We start from the raw sequence: 24,672 nt of genomic DNA, 5'->3' as shown, positions 1-24,672 counted from the left end.
TATGTCTATGGCTGATCAGTAAAGATCAAGGCAAAGAGTAAATGAAACATTAAGAATCTTCCAGCTATTTTATTATTATTTTTTTCTTTTTTACCTGGGCATAGATGGGGCATAAACTAGCAAGAGACACAAGTAACTATTCTAGCAGCGTGTGATCTACTTGACAAATCACATGCACACGCATACATGAAGCCACAGAGCACTCACAGGGAGAAGGGTATAGGTAATGTAAGACTGAAGATACCAAAGGTGGAGATGAGGCGGGAAGAACGGGGCGGTGGGTGGACAAGGCGAGCCGGGGAGTGGGGGCAGAAGGCTGTTTGAGCAGGGTTCCAGGACAAAATTTTTTTTTCAGTTTCTAAGTCATTACTTTTTATTTTGCAAGATTTGTCAAACTTTCATATCATGGCGAGAGTTTGTATTACTAATAAGAACCAGGTTTTTCATGAAATGCTTGGAGGTGAACAAGTTCTCAGCCTGTGAGATCCGACCATCCCAGTGACTTTGAGGTTTCTCTTGATTAATGAAAGGAAAAAGCAAGGTAGGGGGAAGAGAAAAGGAGGAACATGCCAGAAACCTTATGAAAAGCATCTAAATGTAGGGGGGAAAACAACCAATTCACCAATTAAAGTCATTGAAGATAAATGTTAGGTACTACATGAATTTTTTTCCATTATACTTAAATTTTATTTCACACTTAATTTTATTTCATATATTGGACTTCCCTGTGCTCTTTACTTGACTGGTCTCTATTTTGGATAGGGAGAAAATCCCATCTGTGTTAGGACCTCTTAATATTCTCAGCCATTCACAAAATCTGATTTTGTTAATTTCTTTGGGCCTGCAGTTTATTTGATCTTTAGCATGCACTGGCAAATAAAGCTTTTAAAAAGTAGTGTCCTGAGTTACTTACTTTAAAAGTCCTCCTATTGTAATTTTTTTTCTATTATGTTCCTTTTTTCTAAAATTGAATGATCTCATGATAGAGTTATTTGGTTTTCTAGCTCCTGACAGAATGTTGAACTCGTAATCATAAATAACAGTGATACAGGAGCATGCAAAGGTAAATTTCTGCTACAAATGGTCATTATGTGCCCTTGATATAATTTGTGATAATTTTAAAAATAACAAGAGCTCTAAACTAGCAAGTGAGTAGGGGTTTCCCAACATCGGTGTGGATATTGTAAAGTCATGTATATTTATGTATAAATACACACATGCACGTGCACACACAGGAGTAATAGACTCTGAATTAATTCTTTTCTTCGTTTTTTCCTGTTGCATTGTTCTAGAAATCCCAAAGGGGAAAATCAAGTGGTTTTGCCTTTGACATAGGCTACATATTATATTTTTCTTGTCACTGTTTTTGGGATTTCTTTTGTGAAACTTGTATCACGTCATAGAATAACCTTTATCTTAAAGTTTTAAAAGCTTCTTAGAAATTTTATATGAGTGATATTAAATGTTTTTTCTCTTACGTCTGTGTCCCCACTTTTGATGATTTAATCCTTAATATAGGCCAAGGTAAACTACAGCTAACAAAATTCAGTTTATAGATCTTAGAATTTGTTTGTGGGTAGGACAGACTTGATGTGATGGTACCTCAGAGAACAAATCTACTGAGACCGAAGTTCTTTTTTAAATGAAGATTGATTTATTCAAAAATATCTATTGAGTTCCTACTTTGCGCCAAGAGCTATTTTAGATAAAGAGGATAAAGCAACGAACAGACAAATTCCATTCCTCCTGGAGTTTACAATTATTGTTATCTAGATTTAACAAGAACATTTTTCAGTGGGAGAGACGATGACTAAGAGGAGGTAACTTGGCCCGTGCCTTGTAACTAGACCACATTGCTGGGCACCGTGGACTCGGGTGGAGCCCTCTGAGTCAGGTACAAGGTAAGGGAAGCAAAATCATTATATATATGTTATATATAATGTATTTATTATATCAATTTATTTCTATCTCAGTAATGACGTTATTAACAAAGGAGGTAGGAACACATCCTTTGTTAATAAGGTATTACTATTCTTGAAAATCCAAATGACAAAATGATTATTCACTTTGCAGAAGGATTATTTATTTTATAATGTTCTCACAGTGGATTTATTTAAGTGGTTAATTATGCAAGTGGATTTAGTTTATAAATAAATAAATTTACAAAACATTCTTTACATCTAACAAAAATGTGAAAAAAGTTCCTTGAGAATACCCTATTAAGATAAAAAATACTTTTTTCCTTCGGAAATAAAGTTGGGTGCTTTCTCTTTAAAAGCCAATTAAGAACTTTTATGTATTTAGAATATAATATTTGAGTAAAAGGAGACCCAGATCCTATTTTAAATGACCATCCTTTGATCAAATTATTTATTATAGCTATTTCTAATTTCTTTATTCACAAATTGTCTAACTACCATTTCAGTTCTGTTTTTAAATTGCCAGAAAATATCTTTTTAACCACTAAAAAATAAATTCTGAACGACACAAGTTTTTTGTGAAAAAAATGATTAAGGAAAATAAATTTTGAAGGAATTGATGTAAAGTTAAATAGAATTAATTGTTTCTTCTATACAGGGCTATGGAGCATTGGAGTGCAACTCAATGCATATATAACCAAAACTTTCAAATTTTGCAAATTTCATCGGAGTTTATTTATTCCATTCCATAAACTCCACAAACGTTTACTGAATGACCACTTGCTTTTTAGCAAGTACTGTATATCTTTACACAGAAAATAAAATCTGCCCTCCTGAAAATATGGCCTTATAAATGGTGAGACTAAAGATTTCGCATCTTGAGGCTATACCATGCTGAGTAGACGAACCAGCATCTGGCACTGGGCAGGCAAATTACCACAACTCAGTAAAAGCTGAGAAAGTGACTAACTGATTGAATACAGCATATTGGCAAAATTGTCTTTAGGCCATTCACACAGTTCGTACTGTATATTTGACTGCGCTTGATAGAATGATCTTTTATTCTAACAAAGCACGATACATACACACAATTAATTTGTTTTTATTGTGACCATTAATTTTTAAATGTCAAGTTGATTTCCTTTATCATACAACATGTGTGTAAAATATTTACCCTGGCCACCAGCTTTTGAATTCAGAAAACACAAACTAATTTTAATCTTAGCCCAAATAAAGCATAATGTGGGGGTAGATCTACTCTGAAATGTAATCTAATGTTATTCTATATTCTGTATTACACATTTTATTTGCCGATTATTTGCTGTCATGTCTTATAATTTTTATGGACAGGTTCTGTGTCCCAAGCAAAATTGTTAGTTCCTAGAGGATAGGAATGTGTATTGTAGTTCTTCTCATTCTTTTTACCTCTCTGCACACTGCATACCTTCCCTAATTTATAGCCTATAGCATAGGAGGCTGGGTGCATTTTAAATACCTTATTAATACTTTTCACCTTGATTTTATTTTCAGAATAAGTGTGTGCTTTTTCAATATCACTTATATGGGATTCTCCACATTCTTAGGGAATTTCCTAAATTACTCTTTACAAAGTTAATTTCTATTTTATGTAACATTTTTATGATACATAATGATATCAAATTCATGCCAGAAGAAATTTCCATTTTGTTATTCTAAAGCAGGTAAAATGGGATATGAAAGGGAAAAAATGTTAATTACAGACTTCAGCATTCTAGGTTGGATCTTTCAGTTGTTCTTGTCAGAAGAACAGGTTTTTAATGGCCTTCGGGCCAGAGCACTGTTTCACATTCTCGCTTGGAGGCTTCCAGTGGCAACTGCAACAAATTCTGCTCAGTACTAGAGCTGGAGAAAAGTTTATAATAATGCATAACACAAAATGTTATTCAGACTTATTACTCATGCATAAAATAAAACTGGTTCCCTTCTTAAACTTTGTTAAGTGTGAGATACAACTATCAAGTTTTGGCCTATTCATTTGTTTATAATATATAATTTAATTTAATTGCTCCGCTATTTCATATATGAATCACAGGTATTATCATCATAATTATTTAACAGTTAATCTCCTTTTACAAGGTAGATAAGTGTTTATGAGCAACTTCAAATCAAAATACCAGACAGAAAAACTAATTTACATATAAAAGCAAAGCAAATGGATGGGTCCTTTCTTATATGGCCTTGTGACATCTTTGGACACCCACTCTTCTTGGTAGGCCTTCATATGTGGACATAGAACAATGGTAGGGGTCTGTTCACTAAAGATCAGTACAGGAACTTCCATCCTTTCCACCCTTGGGCAACCTGCCATTTTCCTTCTGCTATCACACCTGTTCAGCTAGTAGGGCAAAGAGGTGCCCTACTGGACACAAGGACACACTACTCTTACCGAGAGGAGATGATAGGAGGAAAGATAAAGAACTGAACCCACAGGTTTGAGGCTTCCTCTCATTGATCATCGAGACTTCAGTTTTCTTGATTTATTATTCCTTCATGTATTGCTGGACACAATGAATTGCACACCCATTCGAGAAGGTTCCAGGCACACAGGGGGATACCAAAGCTTCTCTAGCCAGGTGTCTATAATCTAGATGAGTCAAAAGGGATAAAATTGAAATGGTTAACCAAAAATTCACAGCAGTATATATGATTTAGGGCTGAGATAAGTAAGGCAAGAAACAAATGCAGAAATTCAGAGAAGTATAAGGTCAGCATGGAGTGGAGAGTACAGCTAGGAAAAACCTCGTAGAGAAGGAGGGAATTGAACTAGAGTAGAAAGTTCAGAGATGGACGGAGTAGGCTTATGAAAAGTACTAAGACATACATAGAAAAAGGAACAAGAATGGAATCAACGTATGTGATTCGTTAGTATAAAATATCCACGGCAAGTCCGTAGAGATAGGAAGCAGATTAGCGGTCTCCAGAGGCTGAGGCAGAAGGAAAGGAGGATGCCTGCTTGATGGGCACAGGATTTCCTTTGGAGGCGATGAAAGTGTTTTGGAACTACAGAGAGGTGGTGGTTGCACAGCTGTAAGAATGTACTAAATACCACTGGATTGTGCCCTTTAAAATGGTTACTTTTATGTTCTGTGAATTTTACCTCAAATGTTTAAAAAAATGTTCTTGGCTTGAGATAGCTAAAGAGGAAGGAGAAAAGGATTTCCATTATAAGGCAACCAAGCCTGGAATGGTAAGGTGCTATGATTCCCTATTCTCTAATACTGACTTAAGAGAACATATTTCCCTCAATATTAGCTCTATGGGAACACCAGTATCTACTCAGTTTCTGGCCATTTTTGTAGTCCTTGTAATTACATTTACCTAAATTTGCATGCAATTTTGATTTTAAAGATGTCTGTGCAGTTAGTTCCACAATTCTTTTTAAAGCAAGTACTACTCTCTTATGCCTTCTCAGCCATTCATTTATTTCCAGTTTTAATATTTATAGTAAGTTCCTCTTTCATGTGATATTTTTCACAAATAATGTGAACTTCTGCAGAAGTGAGTTACGTAAATCGCTGTCAGGCTGCCGATCTGTAGATCATTTGTTCTTGCTCCTGTGATGTCATGCTATCGTTGAGCAAGATCTGGCATGACTACCCATTTGGGGATATCTTTGGGATGCCATTTTGATGTGGGTGAAAGTTTAAATAACTTTCAATTTACTTGACTTAGTTATTACAAACAGAAAACAGTTACTGTCATTGTTTAGCAGCTAGTGTGGTCATAGTTTAATTGTATTTCAGAGGATCTGGAGTACTTAGATTCCTTTAGGAGTGATAGCCTCACTGTATTGGGGGGGATTCTAGAATGTTTTTACACAAATAAAGGATATTATTTTCACAAGGATTATTCTAGTGCTTAGGTATCAGGTGAAGAAAAATGTTAGCTGCAGAAGAAAAACTTGGTTTCACTTTAAGTCTGGTAGAATATTTTGTTAAAATAGCCACTTTTCATTGTGTATTATTAAAGCAGCTTATACTTTTCACTAAAATATGTGTCAGAATTTTATATATGCCTAGAACAGTGCCTGGTATATAGTAGGTACTCAATAAATATTTATTGACTATTGTTCCATGAAGGTGGGGCAATGGCAGACAAGACATTTCAAATGGAGATGTGTATGAGCACAGGCACAGAAGGAGGGACATTGTGAATGTAGAGAAAAACAAAGGTAGTTTCCTTAAGGTAGCATTTATGTGTCATTATCAATGGGAAAATTTGGGGGCTGAGTAATTTTGGTGGCTTCTTAATTTCTTAATATTTAAAAAACCAATGATAACTCTTTCTTAGGCTTATATCCAAAGTAAACAGCTGAGCTTGACTATGAAACAGTTACTTGTGACTAATTCTGAGTTCTGAGTCTCTTCTCTCTTTTTGATCTTCTTTCCTTCTTTCCTCCCTCCCTCTTTTCTCCTCTTTTCCTTTTCCTCTCAATCCTTGCCCTAGCTCTGTCTCTTATTCCCCCTTCCCCTGCCACTTCTTTTATTCTTTGTGTTTCCTATGCTCTGTCTTTTTTTCTTATTTCTCTGTCTCTCTCATTCTCCCTGTGAGGCTCTCTTCCTTTCCTCTCTGTAACTATAATATGGAAGTGAAGTGTATTTTTATCTACTAATCAAATGACCAAATAGGGATGTTTTTGTTCTGAATTTAATGTGAACAAAATGTTTATGTTGCTCTGAGGCAAAATAAAATTGGATATCACAAATGTGTTTTGATTTTTTTTTTAAGTATTGAATCTCTAATCCTCAAATGGCAGAAGGAGGTCTGTGGACTGTGACTCGGAAATTCTTGTAAAGCATAGTGGCTTGTTGAGGTAACCACTAATTGTCTTTAACAACCTTCGTTTCTATCCTCTTTTTTCCAAATGGCAGATATAGCAGATGATCCTTTGTAATCTAATTTTTATTATATCTTCATACTTGCAGTTACACAAGAGCTGTAATATTTGTCTGTTTTGTTCATTCCGAATCTCCATTGTTTGGAACGCTGATAACAAATAGCAGATGTGCAACAAATAATCGTTGCTTTAATATTTTAAATCTCCAGTCTCATTTTACTTGCTAATCCCAAATTGCTGTCATAACTTTGTGAAGTGATATTACTCATTAGGATAATTTAGTTTATAATAATCGATTTATAAATGTAACCACATGATTTAATGTTTGTTTGGAGGATCCTTTCTTTCCATTCGTTCTACCTTTTAGTTTAAATCTTGAACCAAAATGTCACTTGACCATCCTTCTAAAGCAGTATTCCGTTTTTAATTCAAGCACCAAAAAAATCATCTAGCTACTGATAGTAATAGTATTTACTGAGCACTTGTTCTCTTTCAGGCTCTATATTAAGCATATCGCATACATCATTTTATTCTTTCAACAACCATGTGCATTATTAAGATCAGATGAAGAAACAGGAACAGAGAGGTAAAATAACCTGCCAGGTGATAAAACTAGGATTTGAATCCAGGCATTCTGAACCCAGTCACACTGTTCTGCACACGAGCCTAGTTTTCCAGCATTTAACTTTCTGGAGAATGAGATGTCTACATCCCTTCACCACTATTCACATTTCACAATTAGATCTATATAAGTATAATCATATTTAAATTATACTTAACCATGGATTATAACCATGGATTAAATTTAAACTTTTAGTAGTTGTAGTTCACTGCAAATCAGTTTATATGTTTTGTAAGTAGTAAGCAACTTGCATGTAACTATTCTTGTTGCTTGTGACCAGGTACCTTATATAACTAAATCTTTAATTTATATTCAGTAATGCCATCATCACTGTTAGGAAACTCTTTATTTTTTTCCCCTCTGTTAATTGCCTCTTAATTCAAATAAAGTCATTTTATTTTGTCATCTCAGAATGCAGAGGTCAATTGAATAAAGCAAATTTTGTTTAAGCATTGTAAAAATCTGGTGAAGGATATAATCGACCCATCTTGAGTCTGGTCTCTAATGGCATCAATCAGATACAGTGGAGGTAGGGGACAGACCATGTGTTTACTTAGAGGGGACAAAAACTAGCCATTTGGAAGTGTTCATATCCTTCCACCTCCTTCCAACCCACCAAAGAGAATTTTCATTTGACAGTACAATACCCACTTCCCCTACCCTTAAAAAAAGTTGATCTTATGAAGTCAGTTCCTATATTTCTTAAGAAAAAGTTGTAGAGAATGAGTAGAAAGGAACTGGTCGTGAAAACCTGGAGAAAATTTAGGTTGCCATACATAAAAAGGTAAGGGGAAGGAGAGGAAGAGGAAGAGGTTATGAATTTACTGGGCTGGAAATGGAGAAAGTGTTCAGGTAGAAGGGCTTTTGGTGAAGGGGACATTTTGGGTAATATGGTGTATGAAAAAACTGGAAAGAAATGGAGTAAAGGGGATATGAGAAGGGCTGCTTTGTGGTTATGGATTGAGCCTCCTTTCACATATTTTGAAAGACCCCAGTAAAGAATGGAATTCCTTTTAATTTTGTGAGGAATGAGGAATGGTCCAATTGTGTGTTGAATTGCACTCATTTAGAACTCTCAACAGAAGAGCTGTGGTTCGAGATAAAGATTTGGGAACTATAGATGTGTTTGTGGGTGAGAGTGCCAAGGGCAAGGATATAAAGACACATTTTGTTAGATTTTCTAATATTAAATCTTCTTTGCTTCTCTAAGATAAATATAACTTGATTATGGTGGTTCATTCTTTTAGTAAATTCTTAAATTTGTTAATTAGCATTTTAGTTATTTAATATCAGTATTAATAATGGGACTGATAATTTTGTTTGTAAGGATGTAATATTAGTATTAATGAGACAAATTAATTTGGTTACCATGTTTTTTTCTACTCAGAAAGAGTTTATATAGCAAGAAAATCATCTTGAAAGTTTCAAAAAGTTCACCTATAAAATTATCTAGGCCCAGAGCTTTTGCGGGAAGTCATCCTTTGATAAGGTTTCAGTTATTTCTATTATTAATTGTTTTTCTGTTTCTTAAGTCAACTTTACTATTTATTCCATTTCAGACAAATTAGTCTGAGTAAATTGCCCTTGCCCTCTATTACTACCTACTTAGATACTGGTAAAAATCCTATCCCAAATATAAACAGTTGAATAAGCAGTTATGAGCAGCCTTCATCTTGTGTGCGTTCTGTTGAAGTGTGAGGATTGTCTGCAGTCTTCATAGCCTGGTTCTCTGGCTTACAGGGCTGAGTAGGGGAGTCTATAATATAATGAATATAAATCCACCTTTATTTAATTAACCAGGTGGAAAATGTGATAGAACTATAATTCTTGATATGTGCTACCCTCCGAATGGATCTTGTCTCTTCCCTACCATATTTTATATCTGGAGGCTGTTCCTTTTAAAATGCATTGCAATTCGGAATGGACATAAAGGAGAGTACTGATCTTAGTAGTGGAAGAGGGTTTGGGGAAAGTTATGGAATTCTGTCTGCCTCTGAAAGTAGTGAAAACCACACCAGTTTTCTTTTTGATCCAACTATTAGGATTATAAGCTAGGCATAGATAGATAGCAGTTTCTAGAAATCTTTACTTTTCCTCTGTCTACTTCTTAATACTTCTGAATTTATATATATTTCAAAGGAAAATTCGAACAAGTATCAAGGAAAGATAGTATGGCTTAATCCTAACCTAGAATCAACATTCTTTACTTTGTTACATGGAGATTTTGTTCAAATTTTAAAATTAATATTCTTTCCTTTTGTTTTCACATATTTGAGCACTTTTTGTAGTTGCCTTAAATGTAAAAAGAAGTCAAAGTAGTAATCGCTTATAGATAAAGTTATTTCTCTTATTATACATGTTGTATATAACGAACAGTTTTGGTGTGGTTGCTCCTTTTGTTTTTGGCTAACAAATTAGAGAATGTTTATGTACATTGTTATAGGTCAGCAGTCATTGCCAGAAAACATGCAGGCATAAAACACTGACAAATTGGCTTTTTCTATAGAAGAAAACAAAATTATTGGGAAAAAATGTTTTTTTCCCATTCTAAAAACAAAATTGTTTTATTATTGATAATGGAGTTTGCATGAAAAGGTTTTCAATTTCCAGATAGAAGTACTAAACAATGCTAGAGAAAAAAATAATAAACAAGCAAAGTACATTGGCTGGAGTTCATATTCTTTCATATTACAGATGAGAAAATGGGAAAACATTTTCTCTTCATGGTCTGCTACTTTTATGCCATGCATCAAGTAATAAAATAGTTTTGTAAATTCTAAATTGAAAGGTACAGAAGTAAAAGAGAAAAAAAGCGTAGAGCTTTGTGTAGGTTAAACTGTGCCGAATGTTGAGTCTGGATGTGAATGTTGAAAGTGTCCAGGCTGTGATGATAAGACTTTGGCACTAGATGCTATTTTGTCTTTATGGAAAATACAGCTATTCTGGAACCCTTGAGTCCTTCATAAGAGGCAGAGATGTAAATCCTAAGACCTACACAACACTCACTTAGATACTCTGCTTTCTGAATCTTCCTCTGAAAAAATCTGCTCCATATAGCATCTGCCATGCCTAAATTGTGGCACACCACTGTACTTTCACTGTACTTTCACCTTAGGCTTAGGAGGTTATGTTTTACTAAGTATCATTTTTTTCAGTGTGTGGCTTTTATCACGCATTTTTCAAGCTTATTAATCCTTTTAAGATCTAGTTTTACTAAGTTTGCACAATAATGTAGGTATCATCATCAATTTGACATAAAAGATGGAAAGGGCCTTAACTCATGTTAGTGGCTAAGCTAGGATAGCAGGTGAAGTGAATCAAATCCTTGTCTCTTTTATGAAATAATTTAAAAAGATTTCCAGCCCTCCATGACTTATGATGAGTCATTTTGTGGTCTCTTGGTTATTTCTAGAGAATCCAAAGCATTATAAGCTTCAGGAAAGCAAACATTCAAAATGAAGTCCGACAGAGAAAATAAATTTACTTATGTGTGTACATTTTGGCTTCCAGAGTTGTGTAAGGATTGTGAATAGGTGTGTGTGTTGAAAATCTTATTTCTTTTTAATTGTTCAGATTTGAAAGAAACCAACTCTAAACCACAGATACACAGCGAGAAGGCCATTTTCTCAAAGAGTCTCCCTTTAACGGTATGTAAACTCAGAATTTATTATACTAAATGTGTATTTTAAAGTATCCTTTTTAATAACATGCAAATTCTTCATAGTATTTTATTGTAATATTTCTTAGAAAGCTATTGTTTTTGAATGCCATAATACTTTCTGCTACATAATTTACCAGTCAGTTGGAATACACTGTAACATATTTGTCTAAGACAAAACAAAGATAGGACGGTGACCTAGAAGTTGAAAAATAACTCAAATCCTTAAAAATAAACCCTCGATACATTGTTTACATTCCTCTTATTTTTCTACCCAAGTAATAACTACAAATACATTATTTTAGGTCCTTATGATACTTAGAATTAAATTGAGATAAAAATTAAGCTCTCTTGCTTAATTAAGGTCTCCCTGTAGGCCATGCAGTCATAGTCTCTGGTCACAAAGGAGAAAGTAGTTCCATATATCCAGACATGCTCCATTCCGGGAGGAAGAACTGCTGAGTCACAGCTAGTATCCTGCATGGAAACTGCTTCCTTCCTGGGACTGACTAGATTGGCATATGATTTTAGGGGCTCCAGGCAAAGTTCTGGGAAGTCTACCATTAAGAATTTATATCCTTGAGGCCTGATCCTAGGGTTCTAAGGCAGTTCTTAGTCCCCAAGTGTGTTTGGGAAGGGAAGGAAACATTTTTTATGCAGTTTTTATGTAGTTTTAGGACTGTTGATATCAGTAAATCATAAAAGTCACAGGATGGCTCATTTTCCTCAAAAAGGCCTAGAAACAGTGACGCCCTAGTAGCAAACAAGATCTTTGTTTCCAAATACAGGATGAGCATCCCAAACCCCAAAATGTGAAATCCCAAATACTGTAAAATCTGAAACTTTTTGAACACAGATGTGACACTCAAAGAAAATGCTCATTGGAGAATTTCGGATTTCGGATTTTCGGATTTGGGGTGCTCAATATCCCAAATTCAAAAAAATCTGAAATCTGAAAGAAACACTTCTGGTCTCAAGCATTTTGGATGAAGGATACTCACCCTGTACCGTTTTCCCTTAAAGGAAACCAGAGCTCTTTGGAGAAATGGTTGATTCTAAGGTTAGCACAAGGAAAATACAAGATGAGCCTGGAAGATCTTGTGGTGCCATAAAATGAGGATATGCTCAAAAAGGAGTCAACCTGAAAGAGCACCCAGCGGCCAAAGCTGGAACAATTTGAGCAATAGCATAACAATATTATTGGATTATAACCTCTCAAATAAACTATATACACACAAATCCAGACTGATATAAATAAATGACTGAATAAATAAATAAATGGGAGAGAAGGAGAACTTTCCTTACAGAAGACTTTAAATTAATAAATGTAAAAGGAATGAGGGAAATAGAAAATTGTTGTCACAAAGCCACAGCAATAATTGGTACAGGCAAAATCCATGAATGAATACTAAAATTAGTGGGTGAAAGTTTAAAGAGAAATAGGATATTTGCATAACCTTAGACTTTCTTTCTCCAAATATTTATTAATTACAAAGGGAAAAATAGTAGCTTTACAGTAAGAGAATTCTGGAAGGCACCAGCTTAACCAAGTGATCAAGGTCAATACCAGTGGTAATAAGACATATTGAGCTCATATACTCCTGCTATGATATCCTGAAAAGGGCACACCATGCCTTTGGTATTCTTCCTCAAAATCCATAACCTCATTTGAACAATGAGAAAGCTTTACAAACCTAAATAGCACTCTTCAACAGTATCAGGGGCATAAAAGACAAATCTTTACCGAGGAACTGCAACAGATTTGGAGGAGAATATTGTCTGACAACTAAATGCAATGTGGGATCCTGGATTGGATTCCAAAACTGAAAGAGAACATTAGTGGGAAAACTGGCGAAATCCAAATAGTTCATAGTATTGTGCCATTGTCAGTGTATTAAGTTTTTTTTGCTATTATTATTATTTCTAATTGACACATAATTGTACATGTTTGGGGGTACAGTGTGACATTTCAATGCATGCATACAATGTGTAATGATCAAATCAGGATAATTGGCATATTCATCACCATAAACATTTATCATTTTTTGTGTTGGGAACATCTGAAATCCGTTCTTCTACCTATTTGAAAATATACAATAGATTGTTGTTAGTTGTAGTCATCCTACAGTGCTGTAGAACACTGGAACTTATTCCTCTTATCTAACTGTAGCTTTGTATCTGGTAACCAGCCTTGGGCTATTCCCCCCTTCCCCACCCCAACACCACTGTTACCAACCTCTACTAACCACAGTTTGATTCTCTACTTTTATGAGATCAACTTTTAAACCTCCACATATGAATGAAAGTCTTTCTGTGCCTGGCTTATTTCACGAAGTAACATAATATTCTCCAGATTCACCTATGTTCCCTGGAGTGATAGGATTTCATTCTTTTTTGTGGCTGAATAGTATTCCATTGTGCATATATGCGATATTTTCTTTGTCCATTCATTTGGACACTTAGGTTTTTTCCATATCTTGGCTTCAGTTTATTAGCTTTGATAATTGTACTGTGGTTGTAATATGTTAACTGCAGGAGAAGCTGGGTGAAGGGTACATGTGAACTCTTTCTACTATCTTTGCAATATTTCTGTAAGCCTCAGATCATTTCAAGATAAAAATGTTTTAAAAATCACATTGATGTCACAAAATAATCATTCTTATTAGATTTTCACTAATTTATAGAGTGAGTTTCTGTTCATTTCCAAATCTTAGGACAGAGCAAGACAGGGACATTCTTTTCATCAGGGCTATTTCTTGATCTATGGTTTTTTTTGGGTTTTTGTGTATTTCAAAGCATTACAAGGGTACAAATATTTTCGGTTACATGGATCACTTTTATAATGCTGAAGTCATGGTTATAAGTGTGCCTGTCACTCAAATAATGTTCATTGTACTCATTAAGTAGATTATCACCCCTCCTCTCCTCCCACCTTCCCCCTGTATGATTTCTATTGAGTTTTACCTCCCTCTGTGCACATGTGTCTCATTGGTTAGTTCCAATTTAATAGTGAGTACATGTGATGTTTGTTTTTCCATTCTTTAGATACTTCACTTAGGATAATGGTCTCCAGTTCATCCAAATTGTTGCAAAAAGGCATTAAGTCATCCTTCTTCATGTCTGAGTAGCTATATATATATATATAATATGTATATATTATATATATATATACATTTTGTATATATCACATTTTGTTAATCCACTCACAAATTGATGGCACTTGGGTTGATTCTACATTTTTGCAATTGTGAATTGTGCTGTAATAAACATTCAAGTACAAGTTTCTTTTTGATAAAATGACTTTTTTTCCTTTAGGTAAATACCTTACATTTAAGTCTTTTATCCATCTTGAATTAATTTTTGTGAGCGGTGAGAGATAGGGATCCTGTTAATTCTTCTGCATGTGACTATCCAATTTTCCCAGCACCATTTATTGAATAGAGATTATTTTCCCCAGTGTGTATTGTTTTCTGCTTTGTCAAAGAGCAGTTGGATGCATGTGGATGGTTTTATGTCTGAGTTTTCTGTTCTGTTCCACTGATCTATGTCTGTATTTTTGTGCCAATACCATGCTGTTTTGGTTACTATAGCTTTGTAGTATAGTTTAAAGTCTGGTAATGTGATGTCCCCAGATTTGTTCATTTTGTTTAAGAATTGCTTTGGCTATTTGGGCTCTTTTCTGGTTCCAAACAAAGCATAGAATTATTTTTTCTAGATCTGTGAAATATGATGTTGATATTTTGATGGGGATTGCATTGAATCTGTAAATCACTTTGGGTAGTATGGACATTTTAACAACATTGATTCTACCAATCCATGAGCAAAGATACGTTTTTCCATTTGTTCGTATCGTCTGCAGTTTCTTTTCTCGGTGTTTCATAGTTTTCTTTGTAGAGTTCTTTAACCTCCTTGATTAAGTGTATTCCTAGGCATTTTATTCTTTTTGTAGATACTGTGAATGGTAGTGAGTCTTTGATTTGACTCTCAGCTTGACTATTATTGGTGTACAGGGATACTACTAATTATGTACATTGATTTTGTACCCTGAGACTTTGCTGAATTTATTTATCAATTCCAGGAGTCTCTTGGTGGAATCTTTGGGGTTTTCTAGATGTAAGATCATATCATCTGCAAAAAGTGATAGTTTGACCTCCTCTTTCCCAATTTAGATACTGTTAATTTCTTTCTCTTGCCTGATTGCTCTGGATAGGACTTCCAGCACTGTTTGAATAGAAGTATTGACAATGGGCATCCTTGTCTTATTCCACTTCTTAGTGGGAATGCTTTCAGGTTTTTTCCAGTCAGTATGGCTGCGGATTTGTCATATATGGCTTTAATAATTTTGAGATATGTTCATTCTATGCCTAGTTTGTTGACGGTTTTTTATCATGAAAGGGTGCTGAATTTTGTCAGATGCTTTTTCTGCATCTATTGACGTGATCATATGATCTTTGTTTTTGCTTCTGTTTATGCAGTACATTTTATATATGTTTACATATATTTATATATGTTTACATGCTCCCATCCCCACCTCTACAAGTTTGGTTTCTACTTAATCTGTTTATTGCTTCAGCCAGTTGCTTCCCTCTAGAAAACTTGTGATTGGGAAAAACTCCACAAAGCTCTGCCTCTTTGGGAGCCATCTCTTAGCAAAGTTTTTATCTGGTGACAATCAGGGTCTGATTTGAATGTTCAAACCAGAGCTGTGAAAGTGTTTTGATATCTCTTAGTCCATCAACCTTCATTGCCCAAGACAAGATTTGAACAAGAATTTAGAATTAGTAGTCTCATATTTGTTTGAATGGTGAGATGAGAGAAGACCATATTGTTTCTAGGCAAAATGACTGAGAATTCAGTGAATTAAAGTAGTTGAGTCTAAAACAACTTTGATTCTTAAAGGAAATCAGTGACGGCATTAAATCAGTTTAACTTTAGAAAAGCCTAAAGCCATTTAAAATCAAAAGACCAAACTGTTAAAAAACAAAGTAAGGGGCAGGCATGTACTTTGGGATCTGTAAATAAATGAGCGGTCTAAATTCAAGCATTTTGGCATGAAAAATGAAATGCTGAGTATTTGGAATTTGACCCTGAATTTTTTTAGCTGGTAATTCTCTCTCTTATATGTTCATCCACTTTAGTAAGCTGCACTAGTTTATATATTTTTTTAGATGAAACAAGAAATAACAGAAGTTGTATCTAAAGTAGTCAAATTCATAGAGACAGAGAATAGAATGGTGGTTACCAGGGGCTGGGCTGGGGGGTGGCGTAATGGGGAGTTGGTGTTTAATGGATGCAGAGTTTCAGTTTTGTAAGATGAAAAGGATTGTTCACAGAACATTGTGAATGTGCTTAATGCCACAGAATGTACACTTAAAAATGGCTAAAGTGGTAAATTTTATATTATATATATTTTACCACCGTAGAAAAAGTAAAAAAGAAATAACAAATCCTTTAGCAGTAGTTATATTCTACTTCTTTGCCAGGGTGCCCAGCTATGAGGAAAATCTCTGCTTACGGGGGGACATTTATCCTTAAAAACATTTTTAAAAATTAAATCTAGAGGTGATTCTCTGTACATCATTTACTGACTGGCAGTTTAAAAGGCCCCTATACCATAAATTGTGAAGTTAAAAACCCTGGTACACAGGAAATAGTGGAGCTGGGTGGCTGGGAGAGTTGCTTGTGGGGTTAATTTATAACTAAGACAAATGAATCTATAAAAAGAAGAAAAGCCCCATGAGAATTATGTTAACTGATAGAAAGGGAGAAAAAGGGTTTAGATAAAAGATATCTGAACTTGTTTGGTCCCAATGATTTTATCACTGAGGAATTCAATTATAGGTGGACTGGGTGGAGCAAATCACAATTCTGTAAATTACTAATAGGACGCAACGATCTTTATCATTTGCTGTATGTGCTCACATGCAAAGTTCATTCCTGCCCTCTGTAAATAAACTCTCTGCCTAGCTATACTGCTGTGTATGAATTCAGGGCTTCAGGATTGAAACATAGATAAAGTTTACTGTTAAAACCTTCAAGGTGGGTGGGTGGTACTTTTACAATAAGATTAGGAACTAGAACAAATTACTTTTGCTTTTGAATTTTGACCATTGGGTTTCTTTCATTTTAATTTCTTTTAAGACTTTTTTATTGAAAAGCTATAAGGTATTTCTAAAATAAGATCACAGTCATACAAAGACTATTCTTCTGTAGTTCTTCCAGTTCTTGTCAACATGTATACATTTCTTACTTACTGACAGTTACTGTATATGTAGCATACTGTACATGTAGCAACACTCAGCTTCTTGCTGGCTTTCAGATTTTTCATAATGGCAACGTTAACATCAATGTTAGCATTATTACATAATTTACTCACCCAGTTTTTTAAGGTGGTTTCTAATTTTTTATTATTATATAATTAATGTTTATCATATTAATATCTTCATACAGTATTTCACTTAATTAAAAAAATTTTTTTCAGATAAATTGCCAAGGGAGGAAATTTTATGTTAAAGTATTTGAGCAATTAATTACATTACTGTTGCATTAATTATTTTTACAACATTTTAAATTGATGTGAGGACATATTATAGCAAATAAATAAAGCATAAAATGTCAATATATTTTGGAAATATATTTAAATGATTTCTATTGATTTAAATTAATTATCATTTACTTACAGTTCTGGGTATATAATAGTAGGTGGAGGGTAGAGAGTGAAGAGCTTCACCATTTATTTATAGATGAAAAAAATGTGGGTGGTTTTTTTGTTGTTTAAAAAAAACCTACTTCATATCAAGGAAGTGATAGATTATCTTCTGAGGCTATGCCAAATTTAAATAAAATGTAAAGACTTTGCTGTGAGTTCTTTATGGTCTAAGTCCAAGTTGCTAGGTAAGAGAAAGAAATGACCGCTTTTGAAAATGCAGATTGAACAAAGTAGGACTTCCATAGAGATGGAGTCAAATCAATTTTTAAAAATATTTCTTTAAAAAAATGAAATATTTTTAAATTTGTGATTTGAATATTTGAGGGAATAATTTTAGAATAAAGATATAATAAGAGAAAATTTTAAGATACAAAATTATAGAAAGAAGAATTATGGGTGAAATTCTCTCCTTTTTATTCTCAACTTTCTTTTTGGGGGTTAAGTATCTTCATTATCTCTGCCTCCCCAATTTCGTTTGCTGCAAAAAAATGCAGTTATGAGGTCTAAAGTCCTAACTGTAGTATACTTGGTTCTTTAGTTACTTCCGCCAACTTATATATTATAAAAAATGTGTATAAATTTTACTACAGTATTATATAGTAAGAGCTCAATAATTGGAAGCTACTATTATTCTGTGGGGCAAAAGGGAAGCAAGTGTGATCTCTTTTATGTTGTTCTAGTTTTTTTTTCTTTAAGTTCGTGAACTTCTTGTTCTTAAGTCCTGATCCTGTGATCTGAAATAATTTAAATTATTAAATGTTTGATATTTTTAACATTTTACACTCCCAGTAGACAGGACATAGGAAATTTAGTGACGTAAACATCTTTAATAATCTTTAAAAGTCATAAGACTTGGTAGCTAGGACAAGAAACAATTAGGTATAAATTTCAGGGAAATACCATAATGGCATGGCTTTTGTTTTCTTTTGTTAGCAAGCCACATGGCTTTCCTCTCAAACCAACGAATGTGCAGTGTGGTCTCCTTTTAAGATTTCAGTTTTGTCTGCATCAGAGAAATGTATGTCTCCCTAGTTCACTCGCCATAATTTGTGATTGCTGTTTTTCTTATCTGCGAAGGAAGTACAGCAGCTCCCACTGGGGAAATACCATGTTAAGTTGATCCTAAAATAAGAAATCTAAGGGAAAGGTCACATCCTAATAACTTGTGCAAATCTAAACTCCCATGGAGCTTTAAAATCACTTCATAGGAGTGGAGTATTGACAATGTGTTATTGAACTTCTTCCAGATAGTGTTGTAAAATTGAAGCACTTTTGTGTATAGAAGTAATCACTGAAGTATAAATACAATTGATAAGACCTCTTTTTGTAAACCAATCTATTATGAATATCCAGAGAAATCTAGTATGACTAATAAACCACAAAATATTTTTTTTTGTTACTGTCACTGGAAATATAAAGGAGATTTATAATAATTACATACAATGAAAATAATTTTTCCCATTATTACAGAGATGTTTAATACTCAGTTTTTTTACTAACACTGACCTCTAGTTGTACTTTGGAAGAACCCTAACCATGTCATTCCAGAGAAATTATGGCTTTGGAAGACAAGAACCCTGCATGACAGTATCTCCTCTTCAGTTAATTGGCCATCTCCTAGTTTTCTTATCTGTTAGGTAAGGAGGTGTTTATTGTGAGGATCAAGTAAGATCAAGTATGTAAAGGGCTTAGAAAAATTTTGTAGCATATATAACTTTAAGGTATTAATATAATCATTGCCTTTACTTTTTTTATCTTTTCCAAAGGAAGAAATCAAAGTAGAGAGATCAAATAACTTATTCTATCACACTCAAGCTAACAGCCACTGATAAACCCTCATCAGTTCCCTGCTCACTGGCCAAATCTAAGTCATTTTTTTAAAAGGATGGGAGTTAAATGGAAGCTGCTCCATTATATTGAGTACAGAGATACTATATTTTGTAGTAAGGATACTGCAGTAAGGATTTCCTAGCAGATAATAACTTTTTTGAGGGTGCATTATTAGAAATGTATCTTGGATATTTATTTATTTATTTATTACTTTAGAGAAATGTGCATCAATATTCCTTAGTCTATGCTTTCTTACTACAAATTAAAGTTGAGCAAAATGTGGCTTTTGTCTTTTGACCTACTGATATTTATTTCATTCCTGGTGATAATGTGTTTTTAGTAATTTAAGATTTATAGGAACATACCTGGGTGCCCTACCTGCTGGAACCCAATCTGTAGCATGAGCCATTTGTTAAAATTATTTAGATATTTCTGCATTTATTTATTTTGGTTTCAGACTCCATAATAATTATTACCATACAATAAGAAATAAATACAAAATTATTTACTTAAATGCATATCTCTGTGATATAAGTTCTAAGAATCTCTGCAATTATTTGGTATCTTTTTAATATCTTTGTTCAGGAAAAGCATTAAGCTCTTTCATCATGTTAATTAGTTTGGTTTTTTATTTTATGTTCTGCACCAACATGAAAAGTATGAGATGTAAGAGGGTCACATCAGTACCCTACCACAGAAAAAGCTGTCCTTGTGCTTACTGGAAGCAATAATCCTTTTAAAAATGCATGGTCTATGTATCTGACAGTGTGGACTTACTTCCCCTAAGTTCATATCCTTCTAAAGAACAACTGGCCCAAGATGAGTGGGGGCTGGCTTGGGGTTGGGTGGCTTGCTTTTCCCTAAGTGATACATAGAATTTACAAAAAATCTTGTTCATTGGTGTTCTTAATATATATGGGGTAACTATTTTATCACACTTTGGAGTAAGAGTAATAGTAATGGTGAATGAGAGTCCAAGAATTCATTTTCTTGTACACTTCTGCTGCTAGGTGCCAAATGCTGCTAGGAGGGAAACAGAACCTTTCCATGTGTGAACCTTCTGATTGCTGCTACTGTAAATTTTTCTAACCATCCATTTTATTTCCATTGATACCGTTTTCGTTCAGATTTTCCTTATTCCTCACTGGGTTATTGCAAATTATCTTTCTCAGCAATCCACCATTTCCATTTCATCCTCCAATCCCCAGAGTGACCTGTCTAACACACCATGAGCACATTTCACCCCCTTTCAAGCAGCCAGAGAGAGCCTTTGTGGTCAGCCTCAACCTACCTCCTCAGTGTCGTCACCTCCATTTGCTCCCACAAATCTTGTGGTGCAGACACACCAACTGATAGATGGAAGTCACAAAAACTGCAGATGCTCAGTGCTCCTCTCACACGATTGAGTTTATGCCTGGAATGGACCAGTTTTCATATTATTGTTGATTTGACAGTTTTTCGTAGTGCACTTCTCAGGAACAGAGACCATCTTCAGCATATTCCCAGTGCTTAATACATTTCCTAGCAAATATTATGCAAGTGATAAAATTATAATGTAAATGAAATTAAATTATTCAGATGTGCTTTTATTTCTTGTAATTAAACATAGTATTTTCAGCATTCTTGATCAAATATTATTTTTAAACTTATCAATGTGAGATGCAAAGCAAGCCACAGAATTGAATTATTTTAAGAAAAGAATTTATGTGAGAGATATGTATTCACAATTTTGTGGATTTAACCTGTGCATAGAGTTTTTGTTGCAAATATTGAAAATTAATCCATAAAAACACATAAGTACCTTACCAGCTACTTGCCAATCTGTATAATTCGAAGATGAGGAATATTCACTTCACAGATTGGTTTAGGGCCTTTTAGCTTTCTACAGCATTTGAAGCAGGGCTTCTAAGCCAGGTAAAAGATTAGATTAGTTATTGGCATTGAGATTTTTTTTTTTGGTTCCTGTTTGTATATATTATTCATTAAACGAGTAGCTCCTGAACTACCTTTTTATATCCAGCACTGTTCTAGATGAAATAGAATTAGACATATTCCTTGCTCAGAGTCTTATATCAAAGACAATATCATGCATGTACATTTTATTCAATCAACTTTTACTACATGGTTTTCCTCAATCACACATTGCCCAGCTCTGTTATTTAATTCTTTTAGTTGTAGATATTGTCTTTGAAATGTACATGCATGGCCGGGCGCGGTGGCTCACACCTGTAATCCTAGCACTCTGGGAGGCTGAGGCGGGCGGATTGCTCAAGGTCAGGAGTTGGAAACCAGCCTGAGCAAGAGCTAGACCCCGTCTCTACTATAAATAGAAAAGAAATTAATTGGCCAACTAATATATATAGAAAAAATTAGCCGGGCATGGTGGCACATGCCTGTAGTCCCAGCTACTCGGGAGGCTGAGGCAGCAGGATTGCTTAAGCCCAGGAGTTTGAGGTTGCTGTGAGCCAGGCTGACACCACGGCACTCACTCTAGCCTGGGCAACAAAGCGAGACTCTGTCTCAAAAAACAAAAAAGAAAACATACATGCAGTGCTAAGATGGTCTGTAGTTGCTTTATAAGATGGTTGTAGCGGAGCTGAGCTCTTAAAGATGTGGATACACGAGAAGGAAGAAGTCGGAAATTTTAAACATGAAGAGCATGATGGGGAAAGAATTTAGAGGTGTCACTGGGTATATCAAAGAGCGAGAAGTTTGGACTTGGTCGAGGCACTGGGGAACTTGAAGATTTGGGGGTAGGGAAGTGATATGACAAATTCTGTGTTTGGAAGGGACCAGTAAAAGAGATATTTTGATAACTTATACAGGTTGGTGAATGAATAGAAAAGAGGATGAAAGGAAAAGAAGAGTCAAAATTTTGGGCTGATGTATAGAGAGATGGAAGTATTAAAAGAAATAGGAAAGAGACTGTGAGGAGGAAGAAAGATCAGCTTGATCTTGCACTTGTTAAATGCAGTCAGGTGACTGGGCCTTGTTTCAGAGGTCAGACTTGGACTTACTGATTTGGGTGTCGATATCTTTGGTGGCAAATGTTTTGAAAGCAGAAGTCTTAAGAAACAACACAAAGATAGAATTTAAAAGAGTAAGAGATGAGAATGGAGAGAATGGCATGCATGCCTCCTTGTCAAAGGAGGAGAGTTTTAAGAAAAGAAAAGGAGAACAACACTTAGTACTTCTATGTACCCGATGTTGTATTAATAACTTTACCTATATAATCCTATTTAGTCCTTGCAGTAAGCCTGTAAAGCAGGAATTACCGTTGTCCCTATTTTATAGATGAATTAAGTGAAGTTCAGCAGGGTTTAAAATACCTCGCCTAAAGGTCATACTGCTTAGTACGATGAAGTCTGGATTTAAATTGAGATCTGTCTGCCCCTCCTCTCCCCCAGAAGCCCACCTATTTTTTTAAATAAAATATTGTACAATGGCAATGAAAGGTCAAGAAGAATGAAAAAAGGAGTAAGGCTATTAACATTTTCAAGGCCTTAAAACTGTTTTAAGGAAGTCATTGTCAAAGAATATATAGCTTAAGTATAGTGGTAGGAACAGATATTTCAGGGAGTTGAGAAGGTAATAGTAAATAAATGGAGGGAGTGACTTTAGAGCATTGACAATTTTGGCAGCAAATAGGACAGTTCTTGTGAAGTGGTTGAGTCAAGTACAGTAGGGAAGATGCAAATGAGTGAGGAAGGAGGGACTAGGATGGAGGTGAGGTGTCAGAATAGACATTAAAAAGGCATAGACCCTGTGAGAAAAGATTGCGTCCACTACGTTTGGAAGGATAATGAGGTTAATGTGCCCACTGTGCCAGTGTGGGTAAGAGGGAAAGGAAATGAGAAAGGTGCCAGATAAGCATAGATTTATAAAAGCACTAGTTATACCTCCAAAGTTATATTTTACTTGGAAGAAATCTCAAAAAATAAAGACAACATGGTAGTCAAGTGACCCTAATCAAGTCACTTTCCCTCTTCTGGCCTCAGTTTTCCCATATGCTAGACAAGTTAAATCAGGGAAATGGATCTTTTAAAGACTGATCTAATATTGTACTTAACTTTCTGAGCAATGTAGAATGGAACAACCTTGATCTGTTCACATATACAGGGACCATTATAGCTTATATGTCAAAGGACTGGGTAGGAATAACTAAAATTAGAACTAATACCTTCAGAGTTATTAATATAAAGGAAATTTTTAGAACTTAAGTCCACGAGTCAGAATTTTTGGATATATCCATTTTCCCCTTATTAAATAATTATTAAAATGTCTGAATATACTACTAACTATAACTCTCTTGAAATCAAGGATGATATTCCATTCTCCATGGTGTCCATAGCATCGAGCACAGCGCCTGACACAGAACAACTATTCAGTAAATATTTATTAATTGAATGAAAGTTGAGTTACAAAATAAAATGCTGCCTGTAAGAGGCTTTGTATAGTACTCTTCTCATTTTTTCTCTTCTTTTATCTCTTTTCTCAATTCTTTCCATGGCAGTTTGGGGACATGTTAATTGTGTAAAAGATAACACATGTTAATTGTGCAAAAGATAGTCACTTTTCATGAAATGTCTATTTTTGTATCATTTTAGTTGGTTTTTCATTTGGTTGCTATGTTTACTTTTTGTAAAAAAGGAACTAAACTTCTGAATTGACTGACAGTGGAAATCCTAGGATTTTCAAAAATACTTTTTTTAGTCAATTAAAAATTAGTATTCTAGTTTTCCATCTTTTGTTAATTTAAATTTTACCAATACATTTCCTTTATAAAAATAAATTATATTTTATATTATGGAGGAAAAGTGATTTAGAAAAATAGAAACCTATTTCCAAACAAATTTAGTGATGCTGATGTAAGAAAAAACAAAACCAAACCACAAGAAGTCATCCCAAATTTAGTAATGTGTCCCGTCTTAAACACGTGATTTCACTTGTCCTCTGGCTAGTAAAGGTTACAGAGTGTCACCATAATACCTTTTACTTCCTTATGGGTTCTTGCTACTCTACCCCTGAATATGGTAGATCAAGTTATAAAAACCCTGA

General features: G+C 34.5%; 1 protein-coding gene across 8 annotated transcripts in view; it reads left to right on the top strand.

Annotated features, from left to right (window-relative positions):
• Positions 1–24,672, top strand: part of PPARG (peroxisome proliferator activated receptor gamma) — a 128,867-nt gene that overhangs the window by 9,534 nt on the left and 94,661 nt on the right. For 5 of the 8 annotated variants that reach the window (XM_075996322.1, XM_012785269.3, XM_075996325.1 and 2 more), the window contains exon 2: positions 10,991–11,064. The exons of 1 other annotated variant lie outside the window; for it this stretch is intronic. The gene's annotated coding sequence lies outside the window, so the exon portion shown is untranslated. Of the gene's footprint in view, positions 1–6,686; positions 6,772–10,990; positions 11,065–24,672 lie in introns of all 8 variants that reach the window. 2 more of the 8 variants (XM_075996321.1, XM_075996324.1) reach the window with 1 other exon arrangement.

The sequence above is a fragment of the Microcebus murinus genome, chromosome 21 (assembly GCF_040939455.1).
Source record: "Microcebus murinus isolate Inina chromosome 21, M.murinus_Inina_mat1.0, whole genome shotgun sequence".
Classification (NCBI taxonomy): Eukaryota; Metazoa; Chordata; class Mammalia; order Primates; family Cheirogaleidae; genus Microcebus; species Microcebus murinus.
This window is presented reverse-complemented; position numbering and strand designations above follow the sequence as displayed.